General features: G+C 35.4%; 1 protein-coding gene across 3 annotated transcripts in view; it reads left to right on the top strand.

The window, feature by feature from the left end:
• Positions 1-20,027, top strand: part of TENM1 (teneurin transmembrane protein 1) — an 801,721-nt gene that overhangs the window by 500,213 nt on the left and 281,481 nt on the right. The gene's annotated exons all lie outside the window — the stretch shown is intronic.

Genomic DNA, 20,027 nt, shown 5'->3' with positions numbered 1-20,027 from the left:
TGGCTCGTGCCTGTAACCCCAGCTACTTGGGAGGCTGAGGTAGAATTGCTTGAACTGGGACCTGGGAGTTTCAGGTTGCAGGGAGCTGAGATCATGCCACTGCACTCCAGCCTGGGCTACAGAGCGAGACTCCATCTCAAAAAAATAAAATAAAATAAAATAAATTTAAAATTAAAAATCTGGAGACAACAGATGCTGGAGTGGATGTGGAGAAATAGGAACGCTTTTACACTGTTGGTGGGAGTGTAAATTAGTGCAACCATTGTGGAAGACAGTGTGGCAATTCCTCAAGGATCTAGAAATAGAAATTCCATTTGACCCAACAATCCCATTACTGGGTATATACCCAAAGGATTATAAATCATTCTATGATAAAGACATATGTACACGTATGTTCATTGCAGCACTGTTTACAATAGCAAAGACTTGGAACCAACCCAAATGCCAATCAAAGACAGACTGGATAAAGAAAATGTGGCACATATACACCATGGAATACTATGCAGCCACAAAAAATGATGAGTTTATGTCCTTTGCAGGGACATGGATGAACCTGGAAACCAATATTCTCAGCAAACTGACACAAGAACAGAAAACCAAACACCACATGTTGTCACTCATAAGTGGGCGTTGAACAATGAGAACACATGAACACAGGGAGGGAAACATCACATACTGGGGTCTGTTGGGGGGTAGGGGGAGCAATAGGAGGTGGGGAGCTTGGTGAGGGATAACATTAGGATAAAAACCTAATGTAGGTGAAGGGGGGGTGGAGGCAGCAAACCACCATGGCATGTGTATACCTGTGTAACAATCCTGCACAATCTGCACATGCACCCCAGAACTTAAAGTATAATAAAAATAAATAAATAAAAATAAAAAACCTAGGTGGAGAAGTTAGGTGAAGAGCAGGAAAATATGCCTAAGAATGCAACATATCTGGCTTTATTCACAGTTACAAATCATGGCCCTAACCATGGATGCCTCTCTCATAGACACATGGAATCGAACATAAAGAGCAGCAGGCAGTAAAATTATATTTCATACTCATTATTACAGACTTGTTTCAAATGAATGTGTTATAAATACTGGGTATACAATGTTCAGTTATATTTGTTTGCATATGTATTATATAAATGTAAAAATAAATATTAAATGTGAGTTCTGAGTTCCCATAGGGTAGCATTGGCCTTTTAAATCCAAATCTCTCTATTCCCTTATTCAAAAAGGAATTTAAATCCACAAGGGAAGCAAATGAAACCACCTGTAACCAACTCCAATAACATAAATAGGAGACAGATAATTCTACAAACTTCAAATCACACATGGGTAGAGAAATAAGCACCCAAATTACACAGAGTTATCTCTGTTGCCCATGCCAGAACTGAGAGTCAGACAGAGGCTGAATGGAAAAGAAGATATGAGAGCGAGGGCCCAGCTATGGCAGAATATATCAAATTACTCCCATTAAAAAGAAGAATTACTCCCATTAAAAAATTGTCTGAACAATCTCAGACCTGGTATATGAGAGCAATGGCTACTAAAAATTGAAAGAAATGTGTTTGAAAGTTCACAGAGCTAAAGTTGATAGCCTTGAGAAGGCACAACCTCTGAGGACATGGGGGCATTAACTTGGAAGAGATGTCCCTTGGAGGCTTGGTGGTGAAGAGAAAGAAGGAAGCAAGAAGTATATTTCGGGATGCAGCAAAAATAAAAGTGAATCACAAAATTCAGTGATCTACTAAACTCCTTATCCAAAAGGCATTATTGATTTTTAAAAGCTATACTTTAATAAGAACTAATGATTCTGGTAATCTAATAAGTCACTAAACTCCTGATTCCTATTTCCATACGACTCCTATTACTGATCCAGAAAACTAAAATATTTCAGAATGAACATAAAAAATAAGACAACACCTACAAAAAGCTTTATAAGAAGAAACTAGAAAATAAGGATTCATCATTTCACTTGATTTAAAAAAAAAAACTTATAATACCCAATTCCAAAGCTGAAAGAACTGCAGTAAAACATCTCAGTCCTAATAAGCCTTAAACAAACATTTAAAGATATGAAAAAGGCTCAAATATGAAGTTTAAAACTCAGAACAGAAATGTACAAAATGAGAGTTTGACTAAACTCAGGAAATAAACTGAAGAAAAAGATAAACCCATTGTGAAAATGAACATATACTGACTAGTGACCAAGAGAGGAAAGATTAAAATGCAATACGATGCAATGATGAGAGGCACTTGAATAGCAAAGGGAAGGAAATTGAAATAAAGAAGTTTAAAAAAAGATCAGAGAAAATGATTGCTGTAGAAGATAGTCAAGGAAATACAAACTACATATAGTTATGTTAATAGTTCCCAAAGAAGAAAAACAAAACAATGAAATAGAGCTAATATTTAAAACTATAATCAAAGAAAACATTCCAGAAATAACAAACCTGACTGTAAGTATTGAAGGGTGCAACCTTTAACACCTTGGAACTCCCTCCAAGTACCTTCAAAAACTAACTCAAAACAGTCAACTCCAAGTCATGTGCTATTAAAAATATTAAACTTCAATTCTTATTTATAAGAATCCCTGGGCCTTGTAGTGGGAGGAGTCATTTGGGAAAGAAGGAAAATCAGATTGGCATTAGCCATCTTGACAACAGACAAAGCAAGGTAAGAGTAGAGCAGCATTTTCAAATAACTCAAGAGCATGTGAGCCAAGGATTTTATTCAAACCAGTTATTCTTTAATTATTAAGGATATAGAAACATATTTTAAACATACAAGCACTCAAGGAATACTATACTCATAAACTCTACTAGATTAGGAAATTTTGAACCACCACTTTCAGTTCAAGACATGTCAGGTGAACAAAAACATAGTAAATATATAGAAGATCTAAGAAAGCAAAATCCGTAAGACACATCCATTTTATGTATTATAATGGTAACTTTTAATAACATTTTAGCTTTTAGTTTCAGGGATATGTATGCAGGTTTGTTATATAAGCAAATTGTGTGTCAAGGGGGTTTGGTATACAGATTATTTTGTCACCCAGGTAATAAGCATAGTACCTGATAGGTAGTTTTTCGATCCTCATCTTCCTCCACTCTCCACCCTCAAGTAGGTCCCAGTGTCTGTTTTTTCCTTCTTTGTGAGTAATGTGTACTCAGTGTTTAACTCCCACTTATAAGGAAGAATATTTAGTCAAGATAGATTGTATGGCTATGCATTCAGCTTAACACCCTGATGTTAGAGAATATAGCTGCTTCTCAAGGTTTCATAAAACATTCACAAAATTTGAGCAAACATTAGGCCACAACTCGGTGAGTTTCATAAGCTATAAGCAATACAAACATCATTACCAGATCACAGCAAAATGAAACTACAAATTAATCAGAATATTTAAATATCAGAACAGCGCTTCCATCTGTAATAGCTGGGAAGTACACTCCAGAGCTGTTCCTATTCAGCCATCTTGGATCTCCTCCCCTGTAATTTTTTAAAATTTTAAACAATTCTTGGGTATAAGGAGAAATAAAACACAAAATTTTTAAATATCTAAGAAAAAATTATAGTGAACACACCACATGTTAAAATGCAATTAAACCTTCTATAAGATGAAAATTCACATTGATAAAATGAAAAAAAATCTGAAAAATCAATAAAAGAAAACACAAGAAAGGAAATAAGAAAGATTTAGCATAAATTAATGGAATAGGAAACAAAAATAATAGAAAAATAAAATGGTGTTAAATATTAACAAATAGGTGAACCACAAATAATCTAAAATCAAAAGAAAAGGGGAAATATATACAAAGTAACAAATGAGGAGAAATAACTATTGAAACAGAGGAAAGTTTTAAAAAACAGCAAGTGACAACTTTTCATGAATCTTTTTGATAATGATTGAGCCATTTTGTATACCCACCAGCAATATATGAAAGTGTTTATGTCTCAATGGACATTACCATCAAACTGTGCTGTAAGCTTCTGAGTCATCAGTTTGACAGGTTAGAAATGATATCTTAAGGCTGGGCGTGGTGGCTCACACCTGTAATACCAGCACATAGGGAGGCTGAGGCAGGTGGATCACGAGGTCAGGAGTTCAAGACCAGCTTCGCCAACATGGTGAAACCCTGTCTCTACTAAAAATACAAAAATTTGCCAGGAATAGTGTTGGGTGCCTGTAATCCCAGCTACTCAGGAGGCTGAGGCAGGAGAATCACTTTAACCTGGGACTCAGAGGTTGCAGTGAGCTGAGATCATGCCATTGCACTCCAGCCTGGGTGACAGAGCAAGATTCCATCTCAAAAAAAATGATATCTTAGTGTAGTTTTATTTTGTTTTACTCTTAAGGAAAAGTAAGATTGAGTATCTTTTCATATTTTTAAGAATCTTTTTTATTACCTGTATGTTCATGTCTCTTGCCGTTTTTTTCTTTTTTCTCTTCTTTGTCTCAAATTTTAAGAGTTTAAGAAGAGTCATTATTTTGAATACATAATTCTAACTGTATACTCTCAGGGGAATATATTCTAAGGGCAAAAACACAAACTCTGAACTTTACTTAGTAGGCTCATTTCTAGTAATTATTTTGCTATAATAATTCCAATACTGTTTTGTGTGTCTTATAGGATAAGCAAATGGGTAAATATATTGATGTTACTGGGAGCAGGGTTCATTATGTGAAAAAGGAAATAAAAATATGGAATGAGAAAGAACTCTGATGTGTTGGATTAGAATTGGGGATATATATATGAGCTTGTGCTTTTAAAACTGTGCGTATATACTTCCCTTAGTCTGTTTGTGTTGCCATAAAGTAATGCCTGAGGCTAGGTAATTTATAAAGAAAAGAGGTTTATGTCCTGAATGGTATTGCCTAAGTTTTCTTCTAGGGTATTTATGGTTTGGGGTTTTACATTTAAGTCTTTAATCCATCTTGAGTTAAATTTTGTATAAAGCATAAGGAAGGGGTCCAGCTTTAGTTTTCTGCATATAGCTAGCCAGTTCTCCCAGCACCATTCATATTAAATAGGGAATCCTTTCACCATTGCATGCTTTTGTGAGGTTTGTCAAAGATCAGATGGTTGTAGATGTGTGGTATTATTTCTGAGGTCTCCATTCTGTTCCCTTTGTCTATATATCTGTTTTGGTACCAGTATCGTGCTGTTTTGGTTACAACAGACTTGTAGTATAGTTTGAAGTTGGGTAGCATGATGCCTGTAGTATTGTTATTTTTGCTTAGGATTATCTTGGCTATATGGGCTCTTTTTTGTTCCATATGGAATGCTTGTGATTTTGTACTTTGATTTTGTATCCTGAGACTTTGCTGAAGTTGCTTATCAGCTTAAGGAGTTTTGTGGCTGGGACAATGGTTTTCTAAATATAGGATCATGTTGTCTGCAAACAGAGATGATTTGACTTACTCTCTTCCTATTTAAATATCATTTATTTCTTTCTCTTGCCTGATTGCCCTGCCAGAACATCCAATACTATGTTGAATAGGAATGGTGAGAGAGGGCATCCTTGTCTTATGCCAGTTTTCAAAGGGAATGCTTCCAGCTTTTGTCCATTCAGTATGATATTGGCTGTGGGTTTGTCATAAATAGGTCTTATCATTTTGAGATATGCTTCATCAATACCTAGTTTATTGAGAGTTTTTAACATGAAGGGATGTTGAATTTTATTGAAGGCCTTTCTGCATTTATTGAGATAATCATATGGTTTTTGTCATTGGTTCTGCTTATGTGATGAATTACATTTATTGATTTGCATATGCTGAGCCAGTCTTGCATCACAGGGATGAAGCTGACTTGATCATGGTGAATAAGCTTTTTGATGTGCTGCTGGATTCAGTTTGCCAGTATTTTATTGAGGATTTTTGCATCAATGTTCATCAGGGATAAGTAATATATTCTTTTAAATATGTATATATTGTCGAATGGCTAAATCAAACTCTGAATTTTATACTTTTGTATGTTTTCATATTTATTTTAGTTGTTAGCATACTTTATTTTCAAGTTGAAAAGCACCCTTAGCATTTCTTGAAAGGCAAATCTAATGGTGATGAATTCCCTTAGCTTTTGTTTATCTCAAAAACCCTTTATTTGTCCTTAATTTCTGAAGGACAGCTTTGCCAGTTATAATATTCTTGGTTGGTAAGGTTTTCTTTTCTAACACTTTGAATATATCATCCCACTCTCTCCTAGTCTGCAGAGTTTCTGCTGAGAAATCTACTTATATTCCTTTGAAGGTTCCCTGTATATGATAGGTCACTTTTCTTTTGCTGTTTTCAAAATTCCCTTTCTTGTTAACTTTTGTGAATCTCAGTATATATCTCTTTATATTCAGTCTATTTATATGTTGGGTTCTTTGGGCTTCATGGATCTGGATGTTCATTTCCCTCTTCAGATTTGGGAAGTTTTCAGTCATTATTTCTTTAAATACGCCTTCCACACATTTCTCATTATTTGCTATTTTGGGATTCCCATAATGTGTATACAGGTTTGCTTGAAGAGATCATAAGCTTTCTTTACTCTTTTTCATTTGTCCTTCCTTTTGTTCCTCCTACTGAGTAATTTCAAATGACTTACATTTGAGCTCATTGATTCTTTCTTTTGCTTCACTGACTCTATTGTTGAAGCTGCTGATGGAATTTTTCATTTCAGTCATTGTGTATTTCAGCTCCGGAATTTTTTTATGGTTTCTATTTCTTTGTTGAGCTTCTTATATTGCTTATGTGCTGTTTTCTGATTTTATTCACTTGTCTGTCTGTGTTCTCTCACAGCTCACTGAACTTGTAGTTCACTGAGCTTCTTTAATTATTTTGAATTTTTTTCAAATATTTCATGGCTATCCTTTTTTTAGGGTTGGTTACAGGTGCTTTTTTTCCTTTGGTGGTATCATGTTTCCCTGATTATTTATGATACTTGTAGCTTTGGTACCTTCTCCAGTCATTAAAGACTGGCTTCACCAGGAAAAGCTCTTTGCCTGTCAGCTTGTCCAGGGATTGTGTGTGCCAGTAGGCAAGCTCTGCAGGTTGACTTTGCTGAAATCCTTGGGCTGGTAAGCCTGGTGCATGGGTCAGTAATGGCACCCTGGTTCCTGGGTTGTAAATGATGGGTAAGCCTGGAGCTTGGGTTCACCAGTGCCAGACTGATGCCTGGGGCCATTGGAGATGGCTGGACCCTTGGGCCATGAAGACCAGCATGCAACTTAGGGCTGTAAGAGCCATCCTTGTGCTATGATGAGTTTGGATTCTGGGTTGACAGTGGCTATACCAAAGGTCAGATCCATGGGAACCAGCCTGATACTGAAGTTGGCCTGGAGCCTGAGTCTATTGGAGCTGGCCTAAAACCTGGAGCCACAGGGACCAGCCATGTTTAGTGGTGGGCCTGTAGTTTGGGTCTATGGGGACCAGCCTGGAGTCTCAGGCCTTGAGGGCTTGCCTATCACTAAGGTAGGCCTGTAAGCTTGGTCAGTGGGTATCAGCCTGGCACAAGGGTACCCTGAGGTAGTCATGGTGCTGGGTTCTACCATGAAGTTAGGTGTTCACTTCACTCTCTTCTCCCATACAGAAGGTATTTCTCTCAACACTATGCTGTATAAACTTGGGAAAGTAGTGTTGCAGATAATACAAAACTATCCTTCTTACCCTCGTCAATACATCTTTTTTTATGTCTGTGCTCCACCAGATACTGTAATCTCTCACCTGAATTCCATAGCACTTGTGAAGGAATTTTTTAGCCTGAATGATTGTTCAAATTGATGTTTCCATGAGGGGGCAAGCACTGGAAATGCCTATTCCACTATATTGCTGACAGCACTCCTCTAACTTGCATTTTAAAATTACTGCTATGGTTGGATATTTTAAATTGTCTCTGTTAATTTGCATTTCTTTTTTTGAATTGCCTATTGATGTCTTTTGTCCATGTTTCTACTGAAAAATTCAGTTGATTTTTACTGATTTATAAGTAATTTTATATATTAAAGATTTTAACATAAGCTGCATATTTTAACATTGTTTAAAATCCAAAATTATAATTTTAAACCATATAAAAATAGCAAAACTAAAATACTGCCATATTCTTTTCCCACATCTATTGATATCATGGTAAAGCATTTCAGGAAACATTAAGAAAAAATTTTGACTCATTTTTAGGGATGATATGAAATTGACTTAAGTTCCCACTACCTACCTTTTAAGAGAAACTTGCATCTATTTCAAAAATAGTGAACAATACTTAGGACAACAAAGTGATCCATTTTGACAAAAATGCTAAGAAGATTGAAGTGAAAAAGAGAAAAGATTATAGAACCAGTAGAAAATATATAGAGTATATTTTACTTCACTTACATGGGACCCAGTAATTCAATAAAATTTAAGTGTCATTATAAAAAGATTATCGTGCAGATGTAGATGTATTTTGAATTGGAGGGTTTTTACAGAGTTTCCATTTCTCTCTAGGTACTTCCATGAGATAGATGGAAAAAAATAGTTTGAATAATCAGGCTGTGACAAAGAGTGGAATTTCTCTCTATGCAAAAGCAACTGGTTGGCATAAAAACTTAGCCTATAACATTGGCCTCATTAGCCTGATATTCCAGTCAAATTACTTCAGTACTGTCATTGAAAAGAAGAACTAGGATTACATATTCTCTTGGACTTAACTAAGATTGAATCAGTGTGATTTGGGTGAAACAAGACTGAGATAGAAAAATGGGATCCCAGTGTCAGTGTCCTAAGTGCACATCATTTCCTTTCTCTAGGTTTTATCTTCCTCTTGTGTAAAATGAGGAGATTGAGTTAAATGGCTTATGTGTGGTGTGTTCTTTCCAAAATATTCTTTTAATTGTAGAACACTTTTAGACTTACAGAAAAGTTGCAAAGATAGTACAGAGAAATATCATATACACCTCATTTAGTTTCTCCTATTTTTTTTAAATAATACAAAAGGCTGTCATAGTTTCTCCTATTGTCAACATCCTATATCACCATGGAACATTTGTCACAACTAGGAAATGAACATCAATAATTACCATTAACTGCATTTGACACTTTGGATGTCACCAGTTATTCTTTTTTTTTAATTATTGTACTTTAGATTCTGGGGTACATATGCAGATCATGCAAGATTGTTGCATAGGTACATTCATGGCAAGGTGGTTTACTGCCTCTATCCCCCCATTACCTATGCCTGACATTTTGACATTTCTCCCCATGTTATACCTCCCCACCCTCCCTCCTACTATTCCTCCCCTAGCCCAACCCCAACAGACCCCAGTGTGTGATACTCCCCTCTCTCTGTCCACATGTTCTCATTGTTCAACACCCACCTATGAGTGAGAACATGCGGTGTTCGATTTTCCGTTCTTGTGTCAGTTTGCTGAGAATGAGGGTTTCCAGGTTCATCCATGTCCCTACAAAGGACAAGAACTCATCATTTTTTGTGGCTGCATAGTATTGGTGAGCATTTTTTCATATGTTTGTTGGCTTCATATATATCTTCTTTTGAAAAGTGTCTGTTCATATCCTTTGCCCACTTTTGGATAGGTTTGTGTTTTCTTGTGAATCTGTTTTAGTTTTTTTGTAGATTCTGGATATTAGCCCTTTGTCAGATGGGTTGATTGCAAAACTTTTTTCCCATTCTGTTGGTTGCCAGTTCACTCTAATGATTCTTTTCCAGGATCCATTTAGAATAGGATATTACATTGTGTCATGTTTCCCTATCTTCCTATGGTCTATAACAGTTTTCTGACCTAGATGACCTTGACAGTTTTTAGTAGCACTGGCCAGGTTGCTTTTTTTAATGTCCTTCAATTTGGATTTTGCTGATACTGTGCTTACGTTTAAACTAGTGGTGTGCTTTGGGAGGGGTAGACCACAGAGATGCCATTACCATTGCATCACATCAGGTGTCCGTGCCATCATGTACATGCTATCACTGATGATTACCCAACTGAGGTAGTGTTTTCCAGGTTTCTTCACTTTAAACTTACTGGGTCCCTCCTTTCCAAACTATACTGGATTACTCTGTGGTCTTTTTGAGCTCTAACATATCATGAGTTTATTATTTTGCATACAGATTCCCTTACTTGCACAAATCAATTTGATAAGAGTGGAATCCATAACCCAGGATTGCATACTTGTGCTGGGTAACGCAGCTGAAAGTTTTCTTGGGACCCATTTCACACTATATAGCTATGTGAGAATTATCAGGTATGAGTCATAAAATGACACTCTAACTGTTTTATGCTAACCTTTATAAAAAGTGTACTCTACTAAGAAATGATCATAACTTTTAAAATCTTAGGGATGCTCTAATTTCTGGAAACCTTCTACCAAGAGAACCCAAAACCTACAACTTCCAGATCCCAGAGCCCTGATGATAGAGGAAAGAAAATTAAATAAATTTACAGCTTTAGGGGGTACTAATGGGGATGGGAAGATAAATGGATGTCTGTTGCATATTAAGTCAAGGATTTGGAATCAGGAAATTAGGTGAGGTTTTTGTTTTAACTCTACTATACAGCTATGTGAAGATGGTACTGAAGTTCTCTCAAAGACCCAACTGAGTTTCTCTGTATTACTCTCTCCAGAGAAACACAACTACACGATCATCTCCAAGGGTAGGAAAGTAGAGAATTTAATGAGTCAATGATTTTCTGCCTTTCTTCACTTCCAGGGTGTTTTTTTTTAAATGATCAATTAACGATGCTTAATGAGAATTGCTAAACTTTTTTGGGCATTTAATACATGCCAGACTTTTTTTCTAGGTGCTTTATGTATACTGACTCATTTAGTCTTCACAACAACCTTATGTAGATATTGTTATTGTACCCATTTTATGGTGAGGATGCTGAGACAATGAGATTAACTTACCCAAGATTACACACATTAGTTAGTAGCAAAAATGAGATTTGAACCAAGAAACCTTGGCTCCAGAGTCCCTGCTCTTTATTATATGGCATAATAACTGCCTCCCTTTACATAGAGTGAAAGCCCCAAGAGGGCCAGTTTTTTTTTTGTAACCAAACAATAAGTGTTATATCCTCAGAAACCAGGACAATGTCTAATACATAGGAACCAGCCAACAAATAATTATTGCATGTAAGGAGAAAACTTGAGGATCCAAATCATGAATAAACCCCATTTTAATAATATACATTGGTGACTCTTTCAGAAGAACACTGTCATGGTGTCATGTGGTGTCACCCTCAGAAAACCCAGAACAAACTGGGTCCTTATAACCACCACTTCATTCTCTCTAACACCTCATCTGTTCAGATCTTATAAGGCAGGTAAGAAGGTTTCATAGTTTTTCACCACTCATCGTTTTCCATCTTCTCTATCATATCGCCTGTCTTCCCAGCCTTTTATAAGCCCTGCTCCTTAACATCAACTGTGAATACTAAGTTAATGAAAGGGTTTTTTAAATTCTAGTATGTAAACTTTGCAGAAGAACACACACTATGTATTTATGGCTATGATTACATGATGCTAACTCAGGAAAGTGAGTTTCAAAACATCAGCTACCAGAGGTTGTGGACAAAAATCAATTAATACATTTCCATTTTAAAAATTTAAGTACATACAAATCAAAAGGGTAAAAGGAGGAGACAGCTATGTATGTCTATTTCTGAATCTCTATAGTCAGAAGTTTTATTTGGGTGTTTTTAAAAGAACCTGGTTACTATTTCCATTGAGTACTCAAACCAGGAAAGAGAATAGGAGAAATTTAGGAATCTAAGAAATTCCCATCATCAATAATGAAGAAGTGATTGGCAGTGATTTGGACCATAGAGAAAGGGAAAAATAGTTGAGCAGAAAATGAAACAAAATAGAAAAGAAAAAGAACATTTTAAAGAATTAAAAGTACCGATTCCTGTCTAAATTTATAATTTTGCTACATTATTCATTAAACTGTTTTTTAAATTTCTCCCACCATTATGCTGCTGATTTTTCCTGACTCCACAAAGCAAATAGTAATACAAAAATAAATAAGATTTGAGTTATGGAGAGCACTTATTGATGCTGTGACTTGAAATGAAACCACTAAATAATTGTGCCTGTCTGATAAGGAATACACAGATGGGCCCGTTATGCAACTGCAAATGGAGATCATATATTAAGCCTGTGATAAGGTAACTAACTAGACATGTTATTTATAAATATTGCTGTAGTCTTGGAATGGAAAATATAAAATACATAGTAAATGAAAGTTTTAAGATAATATAATATAGAACTGGGATATTAAAATGATTTTTTACTCTGATAGAATCTTTTCCAACCTGAGTATTGGATAAAACTAGGACCATACTAAGGCAGAAAAAAGCATGATGCAATAGAGAATAATTCATTTCATATAGGAGAGGAAAAGGAGGGATTCAAACAGGCGGAGCAACAAGAAAGTTGTCCTCATTGCCTCTGTTGTACTATCTCAATCTTTTCTTAATTGGCATTTAATTTTAATGTTTCATCGTGGCAGACTTGCAAAATGTGTTTTGTTAAACAGTTCAAGTGAAAATGCCTTTTCTTTTTTTTCTTTTAATTAGTGAAATTCTTTCTTTCAAAAGGAATTAATTCTACCTATATATGACACAACTTTTCAGGCTTTCAAAAATATTTGAAAGAGACCTCAAAACCATATTGACTACATTTAAATTGCTTTGAAAAGAAACATTTAAGTATGTTTTATTTATGTTCATGATGTAGTGCAAGCACAGATAGTATTTTTAGTATAAAATGTATATGTATAGCCCTAAAAAAAAAAAAGAAAAGTTGAATGAAACTGCTGAAGCAATAGCAGTTACGATAAATAAACATGTATTACTTCCTTTATTTAGTTTTTGAAAAATGCTTCTCTGAAAACTAATAGTTTTCAATCCTGCATGTAATAGGGTTATTACCAGGATAAAACTCAGAGCTGAAGGTAATTTATCAAAGGGCTATAGTTCACTCATATGCCAATTTGATGTTTAATATAATAAAAATGGGATTTATTTAAGATGGAAAGATAACCTGCTTTCTGTAATGTTGGCAGTCACTGCATTTAATTCAAGTAGCATTTATTTTTGGAGTGATATTCCTTATTGCAGAAGCATCTAGTCTCACATCATGGCCACTGAAGTATCAGTCTGGTGAAATTGCTTCCCATGGGAGTTAAGTTGAAAGCTTTAAGTCATCAGGGGTCACCATCTGGGTAATGTACTTTGTATATTTTTCAGGAAGGGAACTGTCCAACGTACAAGCAGATCTGTAGCTTTGACAAGCCTTGGAAGTAAAGAACAAAAGCTGTAGCATTCCCTAGCCTGAAGGAACATGAAGGGAACTAGTAGGGGGAGAATGCTGACCAAAACGGAAAATAAAGTATCTTGGAAAATATGATATGCTTTTGTCTTGGCATACTGTAAAGTAGGACATCATCCATAATGGTCAGGATTTTATTTGTAAAATAGATTTCAAACTTTCTCAATAGATTTATTTACTGGAATTAGAAAATAATACCCCCAAATTCTTGCAACAAATAAACATAACACCCCTAGCTGAATATGTTTGCATTTTAAGGTACAAGATGAATTCCCTGAAAGCAAGGTTACATTTACCTTAAAAGTCTTACAATTTCAAAGTTAACTTGTATATTTATTACCAAAGCCCTATTTATTGTTAAGTATATTCAAAAATTACCGGTAAAAGAGTAGACACAAAACATCAAAAGATACATAATAACATTAAAAGGGTCCTATCTCCTGACAGTTGCACTATAAAGATATTTCAATAAATTTAAATACCTAAAAGGAATTCTTCCCAACACCCAAATTTTCCTTATTCTGCTATTTTGCAGATAATCCTTCAGGCCACTAGATTTCAAACTATATTCTTTGGATCTTTTGGATAGCCAAACCCTTCCAATCAAATAAATTCTGTTTTATCTATTTTATGTATTTGGGGATTGACCATATTTAATTGCTGAATGGTTCTGCTGCTTTAAAATGTTTTGAAAAGCCCAATTTTATACAGAAAACAGCAATAAAAGAGATAGAACAAAACAATGAAACTATTCAGTCAGCTTAACAAAGGTTTGTTGAGCACCTGGTATTTTAAAATTATACAATAATACATGAATATGTTATCATTGTAAAATGTTCTAACAATACTATGAAAATGTCAAAATATCATTTTAGTTTTCACAGCTCCCTACTCCAAATATCAATAGTTTAGTGTGCATTTTCAGGTCTCTTTCTATGCATTTAAATATATATGTATACACACACATATATTCTACTTAAACCAGATCATAGAATATGCATTGTTCTACAGTATTTTTCATACAAATCTTAGAGCTCTTTTCATTCAGTACATACAGGTCATCCAGTGATGTGCTGATAAATGTTTAATAACAACCTTTCTGGCCCAGAAAACCTTGATCTGCCACATTTGCTAATTCCCAGGACCTAGACATACCTGCCATGGCCAATTTCAACTGCCAAAGTAAAGTCGATAGAGGTGGAATTGGGAAGAGATGAGCACAGCTGGCTTTTGTAAACCAGTATAAGCCAGCTCTAGCGTATCACTGGATCAGTCCTTTTTCTCTCTCTTTTGGGCTTTTTATTTGAAATAATTTTAGACTTACAGAAAAGTTACTAATATAGCACAGAATTGCTGTATTCCTGTCACTGATCTTCTCCCAATATTAACATCTTGCACAAACATAGTACAATTACTAAAACGAAGAAATTAACATTGGTTTGAGGCTATTAACTAAGAGTGTAATTCAGAGTTCTCCAGTTTGTCCATGGTCTTTTCTTCTAGATCCCCATGTTGCATTTACTTGTCATGCCTCCTTAGTTTCCTCCAATCTGATAATTTCTCAGTATCAGTCCTTTTAATTCTTGCAAAGGATTTCATAGTACAGGTGAACACTCTTCCATAGATAGATACATTGGTTGTTCTAATTTTTAACTATATTAATAAAGTCAGTATATTAATGCTATAGTGAATTTCATTGCACATGGCCCCTTTATGCCCCACATGTGATTATATCTTTAGTACAGACTCCTAGAAGTAGAATGCCTTGGTCAAGGAACATTCTCAGTTTAAGTTGTGGTAGATATCAAAATTGCCTTCCAAAGCTACTTTACTGCTTTACACTCCTATCAGCAATGAAGAGTACTTCCTGACTACCAATCACAGAGTTAGGTGCCAGGAACAGAAAAATGCAGAAGTCATTGTTCCTGCCTTTGGAGTGCTTAATAATGATGAGGCAGACATGTAAACAGATGTCTTTAATATAGTATGGTAAATTATATGATAGGGTGCTAAAAGAGAAACATCATATCCCTTTGTGAAATGTTCTAGGTAGTCAAGATCAACACTACTCAATAGAAATACAATGTGAACCATATATATAATTTAAAGGTTTTTAGTAGCCATGCTAAAGAAGCAAGAAGAAACAGGTGAAATTAATTTAAATAAATATTTAATCTGAGATATCTAAAATATTATCATTTCAATGTGCAATCAATATAAAATTATTTATGTGACCCTCTATATTTTTTGTTTTATGTCAAGTCTTTGACTCTGACTAGCCACATTTCAAGTGTGCAATAGACACATGTGATGAGTGGCTACCATATTGGATAGCATGGGCCTAAGTCATTCAGCACGTATTTCCACATTTACTTCTGAAGCATTCGTGTGTGTGTGTGTGTGTGTGTGTGTGTGTGTATGTGTATGTGTGTGTGTGTGTGTGTGTGTGTGTTTTGAGTGAATGTTCACCTCTTGAAAGAGTGGAATGGGGAAGGATTGTTGATTATAAATGTTGCTAGAGACCACCAGGCTTATTTATGAGAAACAAAGTCCAACATTCTAACAGTATGCAGAGAGAAAACTGCAGAGAGACGTGGAGGTTTCTACAGAAATGTGTAAGTTAAGAAGAGCTTCTGTACATGGAGTCAGCCTGCCTTGAGTTCCAAGGTCACTTTATTGAATTTGGAATTGAGGACAGCCAAAACAATCCATTCGTTAACTGAACTTTGCAATGAATATATATTTTTAGAGCATGGCTCTTTGCAATTGGATAGAATAAGAAGGATCATAATTATAAAATGTACAGGGCTCAGTACCAGGGAACATTAGTTAAAAGAGCATTAGGGACTGCCATTTTTAATTTGCTGAAAATACATCATTCCTGGAATATCTGAATAGACATAAACATTCTGTCCAACCACTGAATTTCAGTGAAATGCAAATAATGGAATGGGTACACCCTCAGAGATCTGGGTAGCATTCATCTCCATTCATTGAGTATATATATTTTTATATATGTCATAGGGAACAGTAACTTCGACCTTGCTCACGGTCAAGAGTACTTATATTACATCTACCTTAACCAGCAGTGCTCATTTGGAGGTATATATTCTGCTATGAGATTTTAGGTTTATTACTTTCTAATTATTTGTTGGTGACCAGCTTGCATAGTTGGCTAGCATACTGAGGTAACAAGACTATGAGTCCGGTACTTACATGTATGAGTGTTCCTACCACTCTTTGCCTTTCTGACTAAGTTCACGCTGGGCTCCTTAGCATTTCTCACACACTTCATGTAAGACTTCAGGGCTTTCTACAAACTCTGTTTTGTCTGCCTGGAACGTTCTTCCCCTAGATATTCATAATGCCTTCACTTCATTCTAATCTTGGTTCAAATGTTACCTCCTCCAAGAGGCCTTCTCTGACCACCCTTACCTATTTTTACCTTCATAGCACTTATAAATACCTGATGTTATCTTGTGTGTTTGTTTTTTTATTTCTGTAACAGTTATATTCTATCTTATATTTTATATCACGTATTTTTTATTTGTCTGTCTTAACCCACTATCCTCTCACATGAGTTTGGGAGGGTAGAGGTTTTCTTATGTTGTTTGCTGTTGTAAACTCAGAAAAAAAGAACAGAGCCTTGTATAAAGTAGGCACTCAAAAAAGTATTTGTTGAATCAACATATGAGTATGACTTAACATTGCCCTGTTTGTTTATTACTAATTTTACCCTTCTTCTAGCCAGTTGGCTCATAATGTCTATTCTTGGGTTTGGGGGACTCATCTAAACAGTGTAGCTCTAAACACATAGCATAGATCTGGATGGGAATCCACTAGAAACTATGGAAGTTGTCTTTATACTGTATCTAAAGCTGTCATTCAGCCGGTGTATACTGGTTAGACTGTATTCGTTGTTTATATCTGATAGCCATTTTGGTTGGCTAGTACCTATGTTTGGAGGAAATAAAGGGCCAGTAGCCTTTCCATGATACTTGTCTGTGGTCTGTAGCAAATAATTAACTTTCATTATATATTCACACAAATATATATTACAAACAGCTTGTTCCCTAGGAAAGATATAGTAAGTTCAAAAAATCACAAAGCTTCACTGCTCTCAAAGAGCGTTGTACCAAATGTGCCAATGCCTATTTATCTGTCTTGATTGGCTGGAAGCAGGCCATTTCATGTGATGGTGAAAAATTAATCCTTACCTTATATATTTTGAAGTGAATCTCACTGTGCATTTTCTCACATTTTCAAATGCCCCCAGGAAACTGGTTCAACTTAAAGTGTATAAAATAGCCCCCTTAGTCTTCTAAATGAAAACTACTATGCCTTTTGTTACATGTGGTTCATCTAATTTCACAAAAGTAATTGAACCAAGGGAATGAAACACATTTTCAATATAGCTGCTACTATCCATCATATTGAAATTATTTGGGAGGCAGAGTAGACCAAATTTTCTGAAAAACTGAAAAATACCTCTAATTGGAACAAGTGTGTTAAACTAAACTTAGAGTCCATTGGCAAGGAAATCTCAAGGATATCACTAATTAAGCTTTGTTAATGTGCCATACCTTACTCAGAACCACTATCCTTTGAGTTAAAATTATTTCCAATAATTGCAAGAGAAATTCATCAGGCAACACTGGCCTTAATCCAAAGAAAAAGGTAGAAACCAATTAAATGCTTAAAAGTTTTAAGGATAAATTAGAAAGTAGGTGTAAGAAATCTCTTTAGCTTTAACTAAAAGAGGAGGATGAATGATTTTTAAATAGGCTATCCCTCTCTGCTCTCGGTCACTAATTCAAATATTATACATGAGTGTTACACAGACTAATTAACCCCTTTCAGTTCATCAAAGAACACAAAGAGAAATATGAAATGGCTTATGAGCAGATTCACTTTTTTTTTTTTTTTTTTTTGCCTTTTGGTAGGATTTGGTTGATGTTGAAAAATGTACTGAGAAAACAAATAAGAGGTTCTCCAGCTTTTTGCCTTAAGCACTGTTTTCCCCTAACATTCTCTCCCTTCAGTGACTTCATTCACTCTCACAACTTCAACTATTGCCTCTGTACATGTACGACTTTTCAGTCTTTTTCTAGCTCTAATATCTTCCAGAACTTCAAACCTCCTGTAGTTAGTATTCACTATCTGGGTGGCCCATCAGTCCCAGAAACCCAACAGCCCTAAATGTTGAATTCATTGCATTCTTTTCATCTTTTCATCGTGTCTCAAACCACATATTCGAATAATCATCAATCAACAAAACACAAATCCAGTACCAACTATTTGTTGCAAGTGCTAGGCTAATAAAGAATTCTCTATTAATGGTTTCACCATTGTTTCAGTTAGGCTCAAAACCTTAACCATTTTGGATTTCTCTCTACTTTTCCTCACATTTTTCTATGCCCTCCCCTAGCACACCTATACACATGCATGATTGTGTGTGTATGTGTACACACACACAAACACACACACACACACACACACACACACACACACACGGGGGGGTGGGGGGGAACTTGATGCCAAATCCCTAAATGCCATCTATACAGTTTCTCCTTAAGAAATCTTTGCATTCACACTGCAAATAACTGAGACACTCCTGTGACACTACTCTAATTGAGGCACTATTGCTTCTTTCCTAGATTACTGCAATGCCATCCCAATTGATTTATTTGCCAAATCTTTAGGTGTCCAACCCATTCTTCTCCACACTACTACTGGATTTATCTTTCTGCAAAGGAAGTTTTTATTATATCACTCATTTGCCTAAAAACCTTCAATGCTCACCACTATCGATTTAATCCTCCTAAAGAAAATTCTGATAATATCACTCATCCTCTCAAAAAATAGAAATGCTTGTCTGTTGCCTAATAAATTGAACCCAAATGTATAAGTGTGGCACTCATTGTCCTCCAGAATATGGCTCTAATATTCCTTTCTGCCTTAACTTCCACTACCACCAGCACATAGCTAAGCTCCAGTGAACCCCAGCAACTTCTTTTGCCTCAGAGACATCCTGTACTTTACAAAGTCATATTGTGTGCAGCCCTGTCTCTGCTCCCCACCCATTGTTGTCACCTGTCAAAGCCCTACACATCCTTCAAGGTCTCTATCTACTCCCACTTCCTTCAAAAATTATTCTTGATCAGCCCAACCTATTTTAATCTGTGGTTCCTTTAAACCATCTCTTTTAAAACAAAAGCTTCCTTTTTCCCAGATGGCAAACGTCACACATGTTCATTGTAAAAAATATGGAAAACACAGAAATCATAAAGAAAATAAAAATTCTCTGTAAGCTGCCCATGCTGTTAACATGTTGCTATATATTCTTCCAAACCTTTTTTTCTCCAGACATGAACACATGCACATATGCGCAAACACACACACACTTCAGATCACACTATTCATAATGTTTAGGAGCCTAATATTTTTCATCTGATGCCTTATGAATATTTCCCATGCTATTGCATTGTCTTCTGCAACATGATTTTTAACAGCCACACAATCTTGTATTATTTACTATCTCATCAGTTATTTGATAATTCCCCTCTTGATATTTAGATTGAGCATAACGTTCTAATATTATTGCCAGATATTACAATAGATAGCATTGTACTTTGGCAACATTCATAGTTAATTCATAGAAATTAAATTGTTGGCTCAAAAGGTAAATCAGATTTTAAGTTCATTTGATAAATGGTGCCAC

Source organism: Callithrix jacchus, chromosome X (assembly GCF_049354715.1).
Source record: "Callithrix jacchus isolate 240 chromosome X, calJac240_pri, whole genome shotgun sequence".
NCBI lineage: Eukaryota > Metazoa > Chordata > Mammalia > Primates > Cebidae > Callithrix > Callithrix jacchus.
The sequence above is the reverse complement of the archived record's forward strand: the minus strand, read 5'-3'. Positions and strand labels throughout refer to the sequence as shown.